Below are 11,312 nucleotides of genomic sequence, written 5' to 3'. Positions count from 1 at the left end.
GATCCATCTGAGGGACAGGACTGAGAAAGTCTCCCCAGGTTCCAGGTAGAGCAGAACACTGGTGGCATTGATGACAGATGGTGACAAGCATGGAAAAGGTGTCTCTGATGCTGAGCAAACCTGTGTCTCTGTCCCTGCAGGCTGTCGGCATCCCCTGGCTGCCCCACCTGGCTGGCCCCTTTCTTTGCGGACAGCTCTGCCTCCTGCCTGCCCACACAAAGCCTTGGGCTGCTCCAGGCTCCTTCTGGGGGATGTGCTGCACCACAGCCCTGCCCTGGCAGGGAAATTCCTTTTTCCTGGTGTCCAGTCTCGGTCTTCCCAGCTGCTCTTGGAATTATTTTCTTCTCTCTCTGGCTCTTCTCTACTATGTGAAAAGGATCCACCATCTCTGAAAATTATAGTGGAGCCCTGGAAAAAGTTAAAGATAGAATCTAAAATGTTAGGCTTTATGCTTTCCCAGATCAACTGCACCTGCGTAAGCAGTATGAAAAATTATATAATTGTTAGATGTGATGATTGTTTAGTAATTAAATATAATTATTATATAACCATAAGAAGAATAATGAGAAACTATGTTGGAAATTCAGAGAGGGGCTAAATTTATGTATACAACAGAACAATATAAGTTTAATAATTAACATGAAAGTTATGTAATGATAGAGTATAAAACATGATCATTTAGGATGTATGGTTGGAGTCAGATTTGGGTTGAATATACCCCTGACACTCAGAGCTCTTAATAAAAAGCACCACATAAAATCCCCCATGATTATGTTTTTGAATGTTAACATTTTGGGACCCCCAGATTGGACGCTTGTGCGTGCTGCTGAGTGAGTTCGCGACTCGATCATGCTCCAGCCGGCACTGAGGGATTCTTGGGGAGCCCATCAGCCCCGACCTCTTCCGCCACTCACAAACGTCCCTGGGATAAAGGTAAGGTGCTTTTTTTTACTTTGGTTTGGTTTTGGATGCCTGCCAAATAAGATGCAGCGAAAGCTACACTTGGTTGGGCTAAAGGAATTCCTGTTGGTACAAGCCTAGGCGCCGTTCCGTAAGACAATCGCGAAAGCCTTGCGGGTTCGGCATTTGTGGTGTATTTGAAATGGAGAAACTTAAAGGGATTTTGGGCAGTAACACCCCTATCCGGCAAAATTCTCCTTTGGAGTGCTTATTAGCACATTGGAAACAGGGTAATTTTGGGGAAGAATTATGTAAAACTAAGTTGATTGATTATTGTAATTCATGGTAGCCAGAATATACCTTGGAGAATGGCGAAAAATGGCCAAAATATGGTACTCTGAAATACAACACTATTTCATGGTTAATGTTGCTTTTTAAACAAGAAGGAAAATGGGATGAAGCACCATATGTTGATCTGTTTTTCTATTTACAGGGAAAGCCAGAATGGCAGGATGAATGTGGATTATTAGTGGTTAAAACACCTGCAAAGTGTGGGGTTTGTGAGGAACGTTGTTTAGAACACTTGGCGTTAAAAGAAAGCTCGAGTAGGGAAAATTATACAGATATTGATTTACAAGTAGCTCCAATAGGAAGAAGAGAACTTAACCCTATCCCACCTGTTTCACCTGTTTCATCTGTCCCTATCCCACTGCCTGCTCCTCACCCACCTAGTCCTGAACCTGTCTCATCTAGACCTTTCCCTCTTTATCGTCCTCTCCCATCATCACCTGATCCCTCTTCCTCAAAAGATGAGCAAAACCAAACTGTGATGGAAAGGAGAAAGAGGTATGCAAGTGAAAAAGATAGCAACGGTAATGAATCAGTGACCCCAATAGCCCATAGAACCCGGAGTCATACAAAGCTTGCTCCAGTTACGCATAGGAAAGGCATAAGGAAACAAAAACGGACTGTGATTGCCCCCTTGCGACAAGGTGTCGGAGTGGAAGGGCCAGTATTTGTAAAAGTGCCTTTTTCCCCGGCAGACTTAGTAATTTGGAAACAGTCAGCTGGAACTTATGAGAAAATCCTGATAAAATGGCACGCATAGTAAAAATGGATATAAAAACTGAAAATCCTGACTGGGATGACATACAAGTAGTATTAGATACTCTGATGGATTCTACTGAAAAAGAAATGGTACTTAAGGCGGCCAAAGAGAGGGCAAGAGAGGATATTAGAAATGGACTAGTAACAGGGAATTTAGATGTGAATTTCCCAATTGAGGATCCAAATTGGGACCCTAATTTATTGTGCGATATGAGGAAATTACGGAAATATTAAGAGTGGATCCAAATAGGAGTTCAGAATGCTCTGCCCAAAACAATAAATTAGTCCAAACTATATGAGGTTCGACAGGAAAAGAAGGAATCTCCCACTGCGTTTCTGGAGAGGCTTAAGGAAGGTTGCTTGGAAGGTATATATCAATCGCAGAAGAGAAGTTAGTAAAAAGGAGCAGCAGAATGTTTTGGCAGTAATACATGGAAAAGGGAACCCAAATTTCAGGGGACGTAACAGGAATCGTCGGGGTAGGAGACCAGTTACCCAGGGGTCAAGCCTGAATCAATGTGCATATTGCAAGGGGGTGGGACATTGGAAGCGAGATTGTCCAGAATTGTTTCACCAGGACAATCAGTTCCAGCAGGGAAACGCTGCCAAAGCCATGGTGTTAGGAGAATATAACTAAGTGAACCTGTGGAACAGGTTCAAGAACTCACCACAAATATGCAATAGAATTTAACCCATGAATATTTCCAGTAAAGAAACCAAATAGGTGAATATAGTTTAGCGCAGGATTTGAAAGCAAGAAATAAAAAGGGCATTTATCCAGTGGTAACAAATTCTCACACATTGCTAACATCCATAAAGGGGATATATAAGTGGTTTACTGTAATTGATTTAAAAGATGCCTTTCTCTGCATACCCTTTGACAAAGAAAGTAGGTAACTGTCTTTGAGTGGAAAAACCCAGGGAACAGAAGAAAGACCCAGCTCACCTGGACACGAAAAGAACTCGCCGACCTTATTTGGAAACTAACTGGCAAAGAAACTGGAGATTTGAAGCGAAATTGGGTAAGTACCAAGAGACCGATACTTATTGTTGCAGTATGTTGATGATATACTAATAGCTACAGAAGAAAAAGCAACCTGTATAAAGGTAACCACTGTGATTTAAATTTCACAAGGGCAACGAAAACTAGGTACTAACCATATCCAAGCAATTTGTGCTATTCCAGAGCCCCAGAATTTACATGCTGCGAGTCTTCCTTGGGATGGCAGGATGGTGTCGCTTGTGGATCATGGACTAGGGACTGATTGTGAAACCCCTGTATGAAGCTCAGAAGATACAGCCATTCACCTGGGGCAAACCACAGAAAGAAGCCTTCCTAAAATTAAAGGAAGCACTGATAACTGCTCCAGCATTAGGGTTACCTGATCTGTCTAAAGATTTTCAACTGTTTGTACATGAAAGGCTGTGCCTAGCACTAGGAGTCCTGACCCAACGTCTGGGAAGCTGGAAAAGGCCAGTGGGCTACTTTTCCAAACAACTCGACAACATAAGTGCCGGGTGGCCCCCATGTCTGTGGGCAGTCGCAGCTACTGTGATCCTGATACAAGAAGCCAGGAAACTTGCTATGGGAAGGCACATAGATGTCTATGTACCACACATGGTAACCACTGTCTTAGAACAAAAGGGGGGCCATTGGCTATCTCCCAGCAGGATGATGAAATTCCAGGTAGTCCTGACTGAGCAGGATGATGTCACATTAAAAACAACTAACCTTTTGAATCCATCTTTGTTCCTAGGTACCACAACTGAAGAAGGCCCATTAGAACACAACTGTGTAGAAGTAATAGAGTACACCTATTCAGCAAGAGAAGACCTGAAAGACGTCCCACTAGAGCAGCCGGAGTGGGAGCTGTTTACAGATGGGAGCGGCTTCGTGGAAAACGGAACCAGATATGCTGGATGTGCGGTAACAACAGTCAATACAGTAGTAGAGGCAAAGGCATTACCACCAAATACATCTGCCCAGAAGGCAGAACTGGTTGCTTTAACCAGGGCACTAGAATTAAGTGAAGGGAAAAAGGTAAATATCTGGACTGACTCAAAATATGCTTTTGGAGTGGTGCATGTACACGGAGCACTGTGGAAAGAAAGAGGACTGTTATCTTCTCGGGGTACCCACATTAAACATCAGGATGCAGTCCTCCAATTGATAAAGGCAGTACAAAAACCTGAACAAGTGGCAATCATACACTGCAAAGCACACCAATCAGGAAACTCCAAAATCTGTGAGGGAAATCGAAAGGCAGACTGGGCAGCCCGACAGGTTGCTCGAAAGGTACAAACAACAATGGCATTGATACCTTTGAAGCTTAATGTATCCCAATTCAATTTGCCTCCAAAACCAAAATATTCAGTAGAAGATGAGAGACTGGCACGTTTGCTAAATGCACAAAAGAATTCAGAGGGATGGTATGTAACTGCACAAGGACAAATTGTGGTACTCCCCTTGATAATGAGAGAAGTTCTACAAATTAAACATAACGAATGTCACTGGGAGCAGAGGCATTGGTAAAATTGCTAAAGCAGAGTTTAATTTCAGTACGGGTGTTAACAATGGCAAAATCAGTAATGTCAAAATGTGATATCTGCTTGAAAAACAACCCAGTGGCCAGGCGACAGGCACAGCTAGGAAGACTTTGGATAGGAATAGAGCCAGGAGACTATTGGCAGGTAGATTTTGTAGAACTACCAAGAACTCGAGGATACAAATACCTGTTAGTGGGGGTTGACACATTCTCTGGGTGGCCAGAAGCCCTTCCCTGTCACACGAACCAAGCAAAGGAAACAGTTAAGTGGTTACTACAGGAGATTATTCCCAGATTCGGGGTAGCCCTAGGGGTATCATCAGATAGGGGACCCCATTCCATAGCTACAGTAGTAAGAGAGGTAAGTAGGTTGCTGGGGATAAACTGGGACATCCACACACCGTGGAGATCCCAATCAAGTGGACAGGTAGAGAGGATGAATCAGACACTAAAAAGGCAAATCAGTAAAATATGCCAAGAAGCCAAATTGCAGTGGCCCCAGGCTTTGCCAATAGCACTGTTGAGGATTCGGATAAAGCCTAGGAGTGGGATGTCAGTCAGTCCTTATGAGATATTGTATGGGAAACCATATGAATCTCCTGAGCCTAACCCTAATGTACACGTCACAGGAAAGCAGGACGTATATAATTATGTTCTGTCTCTTGGGAAAACTTTAGCTCGGCTCCGGAGTATCCTCGTGTGGAATAGACCAGTGACTCTTGAGAACCCAGTTCATAACATACATCCAGGATATGAGGTGTACATCAAGAACTGGAACGAGGAACCGCTGAAAGAAAAGTGGAGTGGACCCCATCAGGTACTACTGACCACCTTTACAGCAGTCAAAGTAGCCGGCGTGGAACCCTGGATCCACTATACCCGAGTGAAGAAAGTCCATCCTGGATCACAGACTGTATAAACTCTGGAATGAACAAAGGCTGCAGATAAGACGTGTTTAATTGCTTTCAGAATGCTATCAGTAATTGTGCTAACGTTATGGTTATTAATATCTTTGGGATGTGGAATGCAAAATGATGAACTAACCACTCTTCATTCTAGAATGAAGAGAGAGGTACAAACGGAAACACAGGTGATAAAGGTTTCTAATGCAGTTCGGGTTGAGAATGTAATGATTGGATTAGGCAAAGATTTTGCCAAAATGCAAAACACCAGCCAAATAACTGCCTGTCTGCCAATACCAAAGGCAGCAGGAGACCCAGTAAATTGGGGAATCATAACATCAAAACTACCTGAAATACAAAAGAACAAAACAATTACATGTAAACAGGTTCCTGAATCGAGGCAAGTTACAGAAACCACTCTGCTATGGGAATGTGAGGCCAAGGATAAGAAAGATCAGATAGAACCTTGGGACAGTGCATGGTCTGTGAGTATTCTTCAAAGATTCCAATATATGGCAAACACCCCTTGGTGTATTAAGTGAGAAGGCCCTGAGAATGAAACAGATCCAGCAATAACGAACACTGACACTAGTAGCAGAACGAGGGCAGACAAAGTAAGTTGGTGGGCATGTAATAAAATTTACGACTGCACTTCAGATGATGAAGAGATAAAACAGATGCCACCCCTGGCAGTAGCCTTGCAAACTGGTTGTGCTTGCAGAGGGATTAAACATAAACAAGGCAGAGTGAATTATAGAGTAATTACAGGGTGTACCAGGGTTGCAGTCCGAGGTCCAGGATAATTTGTATGGGCAACAAGTGATGGTACCTGGACAACACATCTGCATGTAGATGGGAAAGTAAAGGAGATTACTTTAGGCCTGCCAACCTTATGTCCAATTTGGAAAAAGTCCCCATTTAATGGAAAACATGAACTTCTGCAGATAAGAGCAAGACGAGAAGTTCTAGACAATGAAGATCCAGATGACACTTGGCAAGAACCCTTTAGTGGAATGAAATTTGGATGGGCCCTAGAGTCATTGCTTGGTCCTATAGCAAACTATCAGAGTAGAGAGATGCTGTGCAAACTTACAGGTCAGGTAGGTAGACTGGCAAAAGTCACCCGGGAAGGATTTAAAGAATTGAATATACAATTACAAGCCACCACAAAAATGACTTCACAAAATCGATTAGCCCTATATATGTTACTCCTGAAAGAGCATGAGTATGTGGATTTTTAAAGGGACAAGTTGATCATTGCTGCATTCATATCCCAAATGTAACTGCAGATGTAGAATATGACATCAATCAGTTGAAACAAATAGAGCATGAAGCACAAGAAGAGCAAAAGGATTTGGCTACAAGCTGGTTAGGAAAAATCTTTAAAGTATTAGGGTGGAATGTGAGTTCATGGATTAAATCTATCATTGAGAGTGTGATAATCTTACTAATTGTATTCTTAGCAATTTGGTTAGTTTACAGCATCTTAAAGGGAGAGATACAGAAGAAAACATCCTGGAACCAGAGGATAATGAAGGCACTAACACGAGATATCCACGCCCACCATCTTCTGGTCCAGTTTGTAACAGCATCCACGACAACGTTTACATCAACCCTGGATTTGAAGAACCAAATATGAACTGAGGAATAAAGGACAGTATCAAATGAAAACATTTACACCTACAGTGAAGTGAAAATGCTTTCAAAAGGGGGAGAATGATAGTGGAACCCTGGAAAAAGTTAAAGATAGAATCTAAAATGTTAAGCTTTGTGCTTTCCCATATCAACTGCACCTGCGTAAGCAGTATGAAAAATTATATAATTGTTAGATGTGATGATTGTTTAGTAATTAAATATAATTATTATATAACTACAAGAAGAATAATGAGAAACTATGTTGGAAATTCAGAGAGGGGCTACATTTATGTATACAATAGAACAATATAAGTTTAATAATTAACATGAAAGTTATGTAACGATAGAGTATAAACACATTATCATTTTGGATGTATGGTAGGAATCAGATTTGGGTAATACCCCGATTCCCAGAGCTCTTTAATAAAAAGCACCGCATATAATCCCCGTGATTATGTGTTTTTGAACGCTAACACAAGGAGAAAATTTTTGTACGGAAAAATGGGGAGGGATGGAGATTGGAAAATACGTAGTTTGGGTGGTGTTCAGCACGTTTGAGGCATGGACTTGCGAGTCCTTGTATGATCACATATTTGATTGCCGCCCACAGGATTTTGAGGAAATCGAGTATGCCGAGATGTGGAGGTACGCTTGTAGGAGTTTATACCCAGTATGAACCCTCCGACGCGCGGCAAAGAGGGGAAAGGAATGGGAACCCTTTGACAATCTTCCACCTCTCTACCTTGTTTCTCTGCCCCAGCCCGGACTGGCTTAGGCACCACCCATGCCCGCATTGGCTCTAGAGGCAGCAATCCCACTGGGTCAGGTCTCGGCACCACCGCTCCCACCGGGGCCGGCTGCAGCGCCTCTCCTCCACGTGAACAAGCGGCGGCACCTCCGCTCCCATGTGAGCAACCACTGCCGCCAACCTTCCCAAAACTGAAGAAAAACAGGTAACCATCCCCAAAACCAGCTCTCCCCTGGCCCATCAAACGAGGCAGTAAACGAGGAGGGCAACCATGGGAGACAGTGGGGATGAGGAAGAGAAGCCTGGCTTCTTCCCTTTACGGAGGTGCCGACGACTCCTGGAGAGATCGGCTTCGTACACGCGCCAATTGATACCAGAGATGTGAGAGTGTTCAAGAAAGAGATGGGAAAATTAATGGATGATCCTTTGGGGGTGGTGGAAAGGCTAGATGAATTTCTAGGGACCAGCACCTACACCTATGAGGATCTCCAAGTGATCCTGAGATCGCTGTTCAACAATTAGGAGAGGGACATGATCAGACAAGCCACGATCATAGATTGGGAAAAGAGAAACACCACTGGGGAAAGTGGGAATGAGAGATGGCCAAACCAGAAACCATCCTGGAATGCCCAGATGGAGAAGGGGAGGCAGAAAATTATAAATTTGAGAAATATGATAATTCAGAGTATCAGGGAAGCGGTACCCAAGGGACAGAACATGAGCAAGGTACTCAGGGAGTGCCAGGGGAAAGGTGAAACTCCCATGGAATGGTTGGAGAGGCTCCGCAAGTGTTTGAGAATGTATTCAGGGACGGATCCCGATTCTCTGATCGGGGCGGTTTGTGGCAAAATCCTGGGAAGGCATTCTGAAAAAGCTAGAAAAGATAGATGGTTGGCAGGCAAGGGGTTGCAGGAACTGCTTCAGGAAGCCCAAAAAGTCTACATGAGATGAGACAAAGAGAAGATTCAAGCTAAGATATTGGTAGCTGCGGTAAGGGAAGCACAAAAACAGGAGCAGGACAGAGAAACGGCAAAGAAGGCACAGGCAAAGAAGCAGAACTCTTCCCAAGGGAAAGGATTGAATGATCAGAGGAGAGATTTTGAGTGCTATTACTGCAAGCAAAAGGGACACATTCGAAGGAATTGTCCCAACAAAGCCAAGGACCAGGCAATGTTTCAGGAAGATTAGGGTTGCCAGGGGCTTTTCAGTTTGGGGTCCAGAACACCGAGGGAGCCCTTGATAAAATTAAAAGTAGGACCCCACAGGCAGGATATGTGGTTTATGGTAGACTCAGGGACAGAACAGACAGCTGTGCAGCAGCTGCCGCAGGGGTGCTCCCTGAGCGACAATTCCATGATGGTAATCGGGACAAAAGGGGAACTCTTTGAGGTCCCGATCATAAAAGATGTAGAAATAGAAACGGAGAACAAAAAACATACAGGAAACATATTATTGATATGGGATGAGGTATTCAATTTGCTGGGGCAAGACATGATGGTTACCCTAGAAATCAGCTTTGCAGTGGAGAATTCCCAGCTCAAGAATGTATAAACTGAGGATGTATAAACTCACCGTCCAGGATGAGGAGAAAATAGATCCAAAGTTTTGGTATGTCCACGGGGAAGCTGGGAGGTTGGACATAGAGCCAATCCACGTTGAAACTGAGAGACCAGAGGACCCTTTCAGTTGTTTGTGGACGTGAGCAGTCACACAGCACATGGGGTGCTGACACAGGACTGGGCAAGGGTCAGGAAACCAGTAGGTTACTTGTCGAGGCTTTTGGACCTGGTCAACAGAGTCTGGTCCACCTGCTTGCAGGTGATAGTCACCGCAGCATTGCTGGTAGAGGAAGCTAAGAAGGTAACCTTCGGCGCACCATTGGTAGTATTTGCACCACATAATGTGCAGGGCATACTACAGCAGAAGGCAGATAAATGGCTCACTGATGCAAGGTTGTTGAAGTATGAGGCCATTTTGATTCACTCACAGGATTTGGAATTGTGGACAATGACTGCGCAGAACCCTGTGCAGTTTTTGTTTGGGGAAGCTTCAGAGGAGCTCGTTCACGGTTGCGTGGAGGTGTTTGAATTACAAACAAAGATCAGATAGGATTTAGAAGAGGAAGAGCTAGATGAAGGAGAAAAATGGTTTGTGGATGGATCAAGCAGGGTGGTTGATGGGTAAAGGAGATCAGGATACGCAGTCATGGATGGACAAACGGGAAAAGTGATTGAAGCAGGTTCCCTGAGTGCAGGTTGGTCAGCACAGGTTTGTGAACGGTATGCAGTTCTGAGAGCCTGGAAAGGAATGAAGGAGAAGAAGGGAACAGTTTTTACAGACTCTAGGTATGCCTCTGGGGTGATTCACACATTTGGGAAAATCTAGGAAGAAAGGGGGTTGATCAACACACGGGGCAAAGGACTGATGCATGGACAACTGATCCAGCAAATTTTGGAAGCAATAAGAGGGCCGGAGGAAATTTCAGTTTTCCAAGTGAAGGGACACCAGGCAGGGATGCAGTTCCGAACACGGGAAACAATTTGGCAGACCAGGAAGCCAAGACTGCAGCACTGATGATGGTAAGTACCCTGGAGATGGAAGGGATCAAGGTCCCAGACAACCCTCCTCAACCCTCCCAAAATGAGATTGAAAGCTATGAGAAGACTGGGGGAAAACTGGAGGAAGGAAAGTGGAATTTACGAGATGGGAGAGAACTAGTCTCTAAAGGTTTTACCAGAAGGATTTTGAGGAAACTGCACCAGCAAACACACTGAGGGGCAGAGACCCTGGCAGAACAATTTTTGAAATTTTTCAGGTGCAGGGAAATTTACGAATTGGCCAAACAAGAGGTACAAGGATGCCTGATTTACCAGAAATTAACAAGACTAAGGCCATCCTGGGGAGTCACCCCATCGCGTATCGACGATTTGAAAGGATTCAAGTCAATTTCACTGAATTGCCCAAAGTGAGGATGTTCAAATTTGTGCTTGTGATCGTGGACAAATTGACCCATTGGGTGGAAGCTTTCCCCAGTCCACAGACAATGGCTCAGACAGTGTCCAGGAAATTGCTGGAGGAAATTGTGTCCTGATATGAGGTGGTGAATTGCATTGATTAGGACCAAGGAACTCATTTTACGTCAAAAATTATTAAGCAGATGGCAGAGGCACTAGGCATTCGGTGGGAATACCACACTCCGTGGCATCCCCAGAGCTCAGGATAGGTGGAAAGGATGAATCAGATCTTGAAAGCACAGTTGTGTAAATTAATTTTAGAAACTCGGATGTCCTGGCCGAAATGCCTACCTTTAGCCTTGCTTATTATCAGGAAAATGCCTCATTCAGAGACAGGGCTCTCACCCTTCGAGATGCTATATGAAATGCCATATAAACATGGGATGCCAGTGGGACACCCCAGACTTGAGGACAGCCAGATTCAACTGTATTTGGTTGTGATACACAAAAACTTACAGGA

This window comes from Melospiza melodia, unplaced genomic scaffold, assembly GCF_035770615.1.
Source record: "Melospiza melodia melodia isolate bMelMel2 unplaced genomic scaffold, bMelMel2.pri scaffold_46, whole genome shotgun sequence".
NCBI classification, from domain to species: Eukaryota; Metazoa; Chordata; class Aves; order Passeriformes; family Passerellidae; genus Melospiza; species Melospiza melodia.
The sequence above is the reverse complement of the archived record's forward strand: the minus strand, read 5'-3'. Positions refer to the sequence as shown.